General features: G+C 40.7%; 1 pseudogene; it reads right to left on the reverse strand.

Annotated features, from left to right (window-relative positions):
- Nucleotides 1-5558: 5558 nt before the first annotated feature.
- Nucleotides 5559-7748, reverse strand: LOC124860740 (annotated as a pseudogene).
- Nucleotides 7749-10260: the final 2512 nt, after the last annotated feature.

Consider the following 10260-nt stretch of genomic DNA (forward strand, 5'->3'; position numbering starts at 1 on the left):
AAATAGATCTAAGCCAATGATGAGTTCCAGTCATTTTGGTGACTTTGAAATGCAATAATACTCAAAATTTCTACTCTGGGGAACACAGATTGGGGTTGAAGAGTTTAGTTTTGGAACCAAGGTTAGGACTTGTATAACGGAATAAAGACAAGTAAAATCCTTTATTTTAGGAAAAGAAAAGAAATAAAGGCTCTCTTAACAGTAAGAGGATGGTCGACTCAAACTCCAGTCTCCTTGTTTGATTTCTTAGGGTTTAAAGATTAAAGGAATACATAGGAGTACAAAGGTACACAAGGTGATTTCAGATTACTAAGAGATAAAATATTGAAACATTTATCAGCATTTGGATTATTAAAGAGGGGTTCTAGTAATACGTTTTCCCCAACTCTCAAAATTTAAATAGCCAAATTAAAGAAAATGATGTTTGTTCTTCTTTAAACACTATGTGGGAAAAAGTCCAGTTTGGAGACAAGCTTCTTATCTTAATTTCTGATTAAGTCAAACACTGCAGTTTTGTTTAGTTTGGGTATAACATAAAAATGTCAATGCTGACTTTTCTAATTTCCCCTCGGGGATCAATAAAGTATCTTTGAATTTGAATTGAATTAAATAAAAAATACTTCTTTGCATTTAACTTGAAATTCTGCAATGCAGCTGCGATCAAATTGAGCCAAACAAAAAGAGAACTATAACAATAACTCTCAGGATTGTAGTTATTATTACAGAGTTACAGTACAAAGATTTAGCAAAAGGTTTCAGCATCAGTAAATTTGGATTCATATAAGAGAAAACTGTTGCTGTGCTTCTAAATACTTTGAGATCTCTTTGGACTATGTGCACTCATTTTTAAAAAGGATCCTGACGATTGTCATAACAAAATTGATCAATTATAGCATTAAAAGATATGGTTGAGAAAACATATTCTGAAAAGAGATTGTTAAAAATTTCTTTTAATTCTTGAAGCTTCAAATTTGGCCATTTGTCTGTCTTTGATGTTTTGTCTTTGTTTTGTTGGAATTAATGTTTGTTTATATGTTGCATGAAACAATAATCCATGTTTAGAATAATGTTTCTAAATCTCAGATTGATTAAAACTTTGAGTTTTCAGGAGAGTTAAGAAGCAGCTTGTTTCTCAGGTAGGTGCATGTTAATAGCTTTGCAGTTTAAGTTACACTAATGTGGGATGGGATGAAGAAACTGTGGGTCCGCCCATAGGCTGTCAATCAGAAGTTAGTTCTGCCTGACTCCGCCCACCTACTAGGTTGGTTCATGCCTTTGTTGTCATGGTAACGCTCAGCACCTCCCTTCCTGAGTTTTAACATTGTTTAAGAGACAATAGAGTCAAAATGCTTGTAGTGATTGTTGCCTTAAAAACATGTTTTTTTTGTATAATAATTAAGGATGTAGCATGACTTTTAGATTTATGTGTTTTATTACTAAAAGGTTAATGAAATAGTTTAAACTAGTTTGAAGAATTAGTTTTGCAAGCAGAATCATTGGTGATTTATTAGATTGAAAGTTTCCCTGGTGCCATTAAGCTAGCTGACAGTTCAAGATATGTCAAAAGTAAGGAATATATTTTTGATAAAGAATCAGAGTCATGCCTTTATACTTGGTGGGAATTATTTATTTGATTCAATTTGTAGGGTTCATTCATCCAAATTACATTGGATGTCCATTAATCTAATACTCATCTTTGTACAAGACAAATTAGGATGATGTGTGACTAATTTCTAAGTGAGACATTGATGACGTGAATAACTAAAGTTTGTGTTTAGTTGTTGATGGAACTGAATTGCAGTTAAAAACATCTGGATTTTCTTTATGTTGCTTTCGTTAAATTCATAATGACACATAGTTATGTCAGAATTCATATCTTTGGTTCTATGTAATGTGATCCTGGTTACTAGAACATTTTTGTACAAACTTTTTGCTGGATTGTCGCATGGGTTGGACCCTGCGCCAGAAGAGGGGAATGTCAGAATAAAGTAACATGGGGTTCCAAAGGTTTTAGCACTCATGGGAAAAAGGGTAGCTCAGACCTCCAGTGAGGACTTAGTGACAATGCGAGAGAGACGTTGTACTTTGTTATATAAATGGTGCATAGCTCCCTAAGACCACATTATGATAACCTCTCTGAAATTATGGTGTTGATTTTTTGTGAAATTTTATATCTCCACAGATTAGACCATTTTTGAAATCCTTTTTGGGTTTTCTGAAACTATGAAATGTTGACCTGTAATCAGACCTTCCTCAAACATCATGTCACATTTTTGATATTCAGAATATTTAGCTGATGGTTACTGCTAGTTTATCAGGTGAAGTCAGAAGATCAATTCTTTAAATTTTGTTGGATGTTTTGATGGAGTTCATGTAGTTAAGCACTTAGGTTTGAGAATGGGACTTTGAATTGAAAATTAGCCAAGCGTTGTGAAGGCTCTACCTATTGTTCTCACTTATATGAGATTGAGACAAAGGACACAGGCAAATCTCAGTCCTTTTGAAGTGCTGTGTGGCAGGTCTCCTATTTTGGACATGGGGATATTGCCAAGATAATTTTCTTCCACATCTTTGTGTGAAGATAGGATGTTGTTTTACTGTCAAAACCTGTCCACTGTGTTTTCTCAAGTTTCACAGACGGTGAAGGCTGCATTACCAGAAACAGCCACTTCCACCCTCCAGTCCTTTATTCCTGGCGACTGGATTCTGGTCAGAGAATCTAGGAGAAAACACAGGAAGTCCAGGCGCTGGAATGGCCCATATCAGATCCTACTAGACACCCAGGAAAGCTGCAGGAAAGCTGCAGGAAAGCTCCAGCTCCTCCAGCTTCATCTGGCTTCCAGGACACGAGTCATCTTCCAACTGGATCATGCACGGCCTGAAAGGTGTGAGGACAGCGGACCACCACAAGATAAAGAACTGTAAGCTGATCACTGGCGAGTGATTGAACAGGTGGTTGAAGAACACTGTTCTTACAAGGGCACAATAATCCCTTGGGCAGTGCAACGTTATTTCAGAATCTACTTAAGGCCATCGCATTGCCTGAAAGTTAGAAATCATAAGTTGGACTATGGAAGCCTGACTTCCAGCAGGTTAGAGTTCCTGTTTCTAAATATATTTCTAGAGGAGCTTCCTACGACCGCCCACCTGTACCAGACTGGTAACAGGGCAGCTTGAAGCGCAGAAGCCACTCAGGAGAGGCAGCAGGATTTTTGTTTTTTTTAAGTTGTTTATAATTTGTTTTCTTTGAGAAAAAAACTGTTTGCTTTCTGTACCAGAAGAAAGGACATTCCACTTCAAGGTCACGATGCAGTTAAATGGAAGATTGTCTGTTCTGATGCTAATGATTGGTATTTCAAGTATTTTTATAACTCTTGTGTTCATTTGGGAAAAGGTACAGCAAAGACAATGTAGGGCTAATTTGAGGAATTGTGTTAATAATACTCATCAGCTGATTCGAAGAGAGATCCATCACTTTTCTGACTACTATGATCATGCTGATAATGTCTGGTGGCAACTGATGCATCAAACCGTGAGGAAGATAAGAAATGATAGTTGCTATGTTTGTTGTTTGATTCCACGTGCTATTAATGATCAACCATTTTTGGTACCAGTTCCTATTGATACTACTTATGCTCTAGCTACTTTCTTTTCAGATAACCGGTTGGTGGAGGTCATTTTTCCTTGGGTGATGGTTTTGTAGAATTTTCTTTTAGTTCTGTGATTATCTTGTAATCAGAAGAAAGGAGTGTAATGGAAAATTATTTCAAAGTGCTCTGATATTCCCTTCACCTGTTCATTTGATTCTGTCTTTTATCACCCACAGGTGACCTTCCATCTACCTCTCACCTCTGACCTCTGTGTTTTATTAGTGTTCTGTTATTTAGAGCAGATGGACTCTAAATTCAAATGCTGGAGAGTTTTATGGTTAACACTTCCTGAAGTGTATATTTCAAGGGAAGGTAGATGGGTGCCCTCATAAATAACTTTGTTAACTCTGACCCGGGGAGGGTCTAGGGGCCATATTTCTAAAACTCTTTGCAGTTGAGATAACACTGTCATGTTCTGGTATAAATACTGTGTGTAAATGTTGATCGGGGCTCTGTTTCACTGACTAACCTCAGTGTCAGGGTCTTCAAACGCTGAATGCCTTTGAATAAAACTTATAAGACAAAGTCCGGATTTTCTCTTGTTATGAGTCAACTTCTACCCACTTTGATAAGAAAATTCCACAACACAGGTTATAATACACCCTTTTCAGGATCTGTTGATTTCTCATCTCTTTTTATTACAGACACCGCTTAAATAATGACAAGAGCAACTAAGAGGATATATGTTTTATTCACTCAGTCACAAGATAGCATGCATGAGAAGGTTCACTCACTTTAATAATAAGGCTCTCCAATGGAATATAGTTCCTAAAAAAATAAACCTCACGAGTGTTTGAATACATCTCTAGAATCGCTGCATACATTCTAGATGAAGATTTCAGTTCATATAAGACTGTCTCCAATATTATTTTCACATACTGATCCTCTGCTTTTTAGGCTTCGTAGTGTCAGCAGATTCTGGATAGCGGGAATGAGCTGCGCAGTTCAGAGTCGACGCATGATAGGGTCATAGTGGAGTTAATAATAATCCTCATCCATAGCATCCAGGCATTGGTGTCGATTTTGGCCGGAGCGATTTGTGTCACAGCTGCAGCTTTCTCTGCGGAATTTCAGACAGGTCACGTTGAGCAGATGAAGTAACGTGATTCTCACTATACATATGAGCACGGAAGAGATCCATCCATCGACTTCATCCTGCTACTGCGAAGCTTGTGGAATTCGCGAGTCGCCGGAAGCTTCCGTGTCAACTTCATCCACCGGTCACGTCGTGCTATCGACAACACTCTCCCCTTCCTCTTCGATCTCTTCATGCAAGGTACTTAATTCGAGAAACTCGTTTCGAGACGGTGCTCTCGATGAAGAGGATAAGGAGAACTTAGAGTAGAAGACGTAGGGAGATTTCTAACTGTAAGGACCCAAATCGGAGCTTCCAGAGGAGTCAGGAGAGAACACGGTCTCCTCTGACCCAGTATATGCAGGCAACTCGAGAAGTCCCTCTGCTCCATTCATCGTAGGGATTCGTAGTCTGTACTTTGCTTCAGAAGAGTGAAGACGGCACCTGACACGACACAGCTGTTATTTACTCACGCGACCCAAGTGCGAACATACCAAAAAAAAGCTACAGAAAACTATGTACAAGGGTTCCAACAGCAGCTGCTAGTGGATAAGAACAGCTAAGAACCAATTGAAACTAAGCCCTAGTTGAGCATCACAGTCTGTGAGGATGATAATGATAACAAAGACAGTGGATAGAGGTACTGCCTCAGGAACCAATGCTACTTAAGGAGCCAAACAATTGTTTGGGGGGGTATGTAACAAAAACACACAATTGCAGTTTTCAAGGCATACAAAGGCCCCAGGTGCAGGCCCATTTGTACAAAATGTAGTAAGTTCTTTCAAAAATAAAGCTTAGTTGTTTTTGTGGTTGTTTTGTTTTATTTGTTTGTTTTAGTCTGAGAGCATAAAGTCCACGAACTCCCACCTCCCAACATCGACTGTCAGTGAACTCAGCAAGATGGCGGAAGACTCGGACTCTGTGGACACAGAAGACATCTGTCCTCATTTGTTGGTCACAGGAGTCGCTTTCTGGCTCCATCTGGTGCTGCTGATTATTGTGAGCATGCTACTGGGGGTTTGGCTAAACTTCACAACCAGGAAGGCATAGAGGATGGGGTTCAGGCAGCAGTGGATGCAGGCCAGCTCACAGCTGGAGGACACAATGACGTTCAGCATCGTAAGGGTGTCCACAAGGACACCGACGCAGTAGGGCAGCCAGCAGCTGAAGAAGCAAATGATGAGGACTACTGTCACCTTCAGGACTTTCTTCTTTTTCTTCTTCTTCTGCACCTGGCCCTTGGCACCTTGGGAGAGACTGGAGATGATGATACAGTAGCAAACGAGGATGACCAGTCCGGGTAGGATGAAGCCCACCAGGATGTGCTGGAAGTGGAAAACCATCATCCATATCAGACCACTTTCTGTCAGGTAGGTGCACTGACAGATCGCACTCGAACCGGCACTCTCCACGCGTCCTCTGCGATGAGGTAGCTGGAGGAGCTTACATTCTTTACATCCTGGACTCGGGCAAATACCGGTCAGGTACGGTCAGGATGGCAGCAGGCAGCCACACTACAACTTAGATTACTCTGCTCGGCAGCAGCTTTCTCGTGGCCTGGCTGTTGGTGGCACACACAACCGCCAAGTACCTGTCCAAGCTGAAAAGGCCAGGATCAGGACGCTGCTGTAGAGGTTCATCGTGTAGATCATGTCCACTGACAGACACAGAGGACGGCTCCAAACTGCCAAGTCTCAACAGAATCTGCTGCCCTTGAGGACGAAGGAGGTCGGCGACAGAGAGATGGAGTCGGTACTTATCTGTCGTACTTTTGACCTTCTTCTGGTAGCCCATGACGAGAATGACCAATCCGTTGCTGACAATGCCCAGGGTAAATATTATGCCATAAACTATGGGGAGGAAGATCTGGTTGAAGTTGCTGCTGAGCGCTCGAGCCCACGGCTCATGGACGTTTAGGTCAAAGTCTGCAGAGCCATCGGAGGTGGTAGTGGTGTCAGTGCTGTTGTCAAAAAACAGTTCATACACAATGTCCTCCTAAAATAGAAAACGACAGTGTTTTAGGTATTTATTTTTTATTTTTTGGTTAGTTTTTAGTTTTGAGGTACTTAAAAGCCAGAAAAAAATCATTTATAAACTAGGGTTTCTAACCACAATACTGGTCCTAACTGCTCTGTGTGTGTGTGTGTGTGTGTGTGTGTGAAATGACACAATATTAAACCAGTATATGGTGAGGAGCGGTGTGGGAATACATTTTTATTCATTTTTGGGAATACACTTGTTTGATGCAACGTCACACTGAGCCTAGCCTAGCGGCTCCAGAAACAGCCTCCTTCTGCTCCTCACCCTGAATAACAAACCTTGTAGTTATACCCCTGTGTGTGTGTGTGTGTGTGTGAAGACAACAATATGAAACCAATATATGGTGGGGGGGTATGGGAATACATTTTGTTTCTCGTTTCTTTGGGAATATACTATATATGATGCAAGGTCACACAGAGATACGTGGTACAAGGTATTGTCATGACACATAAAACAAAACAAAAAATACACAATCGTACACAAGTAGCTAGCATGAACCTTAGGGGACAGTCTGTTCCAAGGGGACAGCCTCAGGGATGCTTTCATGCACCCAGGTGACCACCCAGACAAATGCTTTATGTTTTCTGTTTTTTTTTACTTTTCCTCGTCCTCCGGCTTCAAATGAATTCTTCCTTCGTGGCTCGTGTAGGCCCAAGTTTGCCACTAGCCCGTTACTCCATTCACGTCTCTGTTCCACGACTTGAATGGAATAATGGTCATCTACGTTGATTTCGTGTAAACACGCCAAGAGAAAAAAATCTCGTTAGCACCTCACTCGACATGAGATGGAGGTCGATGCCGTTCGACATCAAAAGGTGTCGAATCATCGGATGCATATGAACCTTTCCGTCCAAGAGTAGGTTAGCCCACCGGCACTGGTCGTCGCGGTCCTGGTTCTTTCTGGACAGCAGAAGCAAGTTTTCCCTCTTCATTTTGTAGAACATCACCACTAGAGAGGCTCTTGTCAGCACCTCGGGGGACATGAGTTCGGGCTCGATGTCGAATTCAGGAGTTGTCGCACGTCACGTTGCATGCAACGAGTACTTTAGTCAGGTCAAGCACCATGCACATCCCCAGATCCTTCTCGGGACCTCGGGCCTGATCCCGTACTTGCCCAGCTTACTGGGTATGTAATGGCAGAAGGGACATAGTCCTGGGAAAGGGCAGACATGGGGAAGAGAAGATGGAAGAGGAGAGGAGAAAGGAGGGGAGGGCAGACGGGAGGAGAGAAGAGATGGGAGGGGAGAGGAGAGGAGATGAGACAGGGAGAGGAGACGGGAGAGGAGAGGAGAGGAGACGAGACAGGCAGAAGAGACGGGAGAGGAGAGGAGATTGGAAGATGAAACGGGAGAGGAGAGGAGAAGAGATGGGGAGAGGAGATGGGAGGGGAGGGGAGAGGAAACGAGACGAATGAAAATGTTAAAATCGAAAATAAATAAAAATGAACCAAAGCAACTCATAGTAAAACACTCAAACACACAAAATAAAATCGTAAAAAATGATCACCACGAACCATGATACACACACACACACACACAAAAAACCTAAACAAACTGCTGCTGCTCGACGCCCTTCTCCGTGGTCTCGAGTACCAGGCGCTCCACCTCAGACGAATAAAACACACAGAAGGCAGAGAGCACGTCTCAATCCGCCATGAGGACCAACGCGCGCATAACTCACTCGTCTCCCCCATATCCCTTTCTGTGGCATGTAGGAGGGAAAAGCACTTAGAGCAGACATGAGTGATAAATAATACAAACGTTTTCAAACCCTAACAGTCCCTCCTTTTTTATCACGAAGAAAGTCATGATTAGATACATATAAAAGAAAACACTGTGTGAGTGAAAAACCAACGGACGGTAAGCAGATTATATTGTGGGAAAAATACTCAGAGTACAATAATAATATAATAAATCAAAGAAAACAGAATGTAATAAAAGTAAAATAATTAAAACAAGTCTTGTTCATGTCATCATTGAACTTTTTCTCATTCCACTTAAATAGCAACTTCTTTCGATTTTCTGCTATAAAGTCATTTTATGAAGAACAATTATGAGTACACTCAGGCGTCAAAGATATTTTCATTTACAACATGTCATCATAGGAGTAGTGGTCTTTATTTTGTAGCTCGGTAAAATAAACCTTTTCTATGTCATCATAGTCATCTGTCTTTGGGTTCAGTGTGGTGTCAAAATTTACACACAGTATTTAAAGAGTATGTGGGTGTTATCTCAACTTAAAAGAGTTTGTGCTTTATGGCCCTAGACCCTCCTCGAGTCAGGGGTAACAAAGTTATCTATGAACAGACCATCTGCTTTTCCTGAGACATCACCCAAAAGGAATGAGTTTTAACCATTAAATGTCTGATACTGGTTTTTATAGCTTCCTCCTCTAATACAGATGTTCTGAAGAAAGAGAGGTAACCTAAGGGTCATACACTTTGGAACACCTTAGAGCACTTAATACAAGAATTTCCATTACAACTCCTTTCTTCTGATTACAAGGTAATCACAATTAAAAGGAAAATTATTCAAAACCATCACCCCTCTCAGCTAACAGATAATCCAAAGCCATTCTACTTTGCAAACTCATGTTCTAAGAGCTTGCTGCTCCTTGGTCAGAACAGTGAAACCTTCCTCTCTAATAATTGGCTGATTGAATTATAAGTTGTGACTGTAGGTTGTAAGTGAGCTAGATAACATACTCCAGACCAATTAGCAGGCAGATACAGATATGATCTATTTCTTAGGACATAAATACCCATCTCTACTAGGAAAAGTAACAAGAACCCTGGTTAATTTACATGCCTGGTCATACAACTTACTTCCATTCAGTACGGCTGTAAAATTAAGAGTTAACACAAAGGGATCTGGGACCAAAGATCCTGAAATGGTAGAAGCAGCAGTTCTGATAGGACATGCCTCAAATTTATGTCTGTTGATTAAAGCACATGAAACAGATATAATAGTTGTGCAACCTTCCGTCTTTCCAAGGAAATAAGGTGTGTTTTCCTCCTGTGAAATACAAATATCTGTACCTATATCTGGATATCCAATTGATTCCTATTACCCCCAAATCTATAAAGAATTCCTGTATTAGCACATATGAAATTAGTCTCACTAGAAAATCTACTAACATTTCTGCTTTGCCTTACAATATAATTCCTCACCCAAGGAAAACAACCTCCACCAGCTGGTTATGTCGCCTATCTGGAAAGAAAGTAGTATCAATCGGAACAGGTACTAAAAATGGTTGATCATTAATAGCAGGTGAAATCAAAAAACAAACATAGCAACTGTCATTTCTTATCTTCCTCACAGTTTGATGCATCAGTTGCCACCAGACATTTTCAGCATGATCATGGTAATCAGAAAAGTGATGAATCTCTCTTCAAATCAGCTGATGAGTACTATTGGCGTAATTACTCAGATTAGCCACAAATTATCTTTGCTGTACATTTCCCCAAATGAACACAAGAGTAATAAAAATACTTGA

Source organism: Girardinichthys multiradiatus, chromosome 23 (genome assembly GCF_021462225.1).
Source record: "Girardinichthys multiradiatus isolate DD_20200921_A chromosome 23, DD_fGirMul_XY1, whole genome shotgun sequence".
NCBI lineage: Eukaryota > Metazoa > Chordata > Actinopteri > Cyprinodontiformes > Goodeidae > Girardinichthys > Girardinichthys multiradiatus.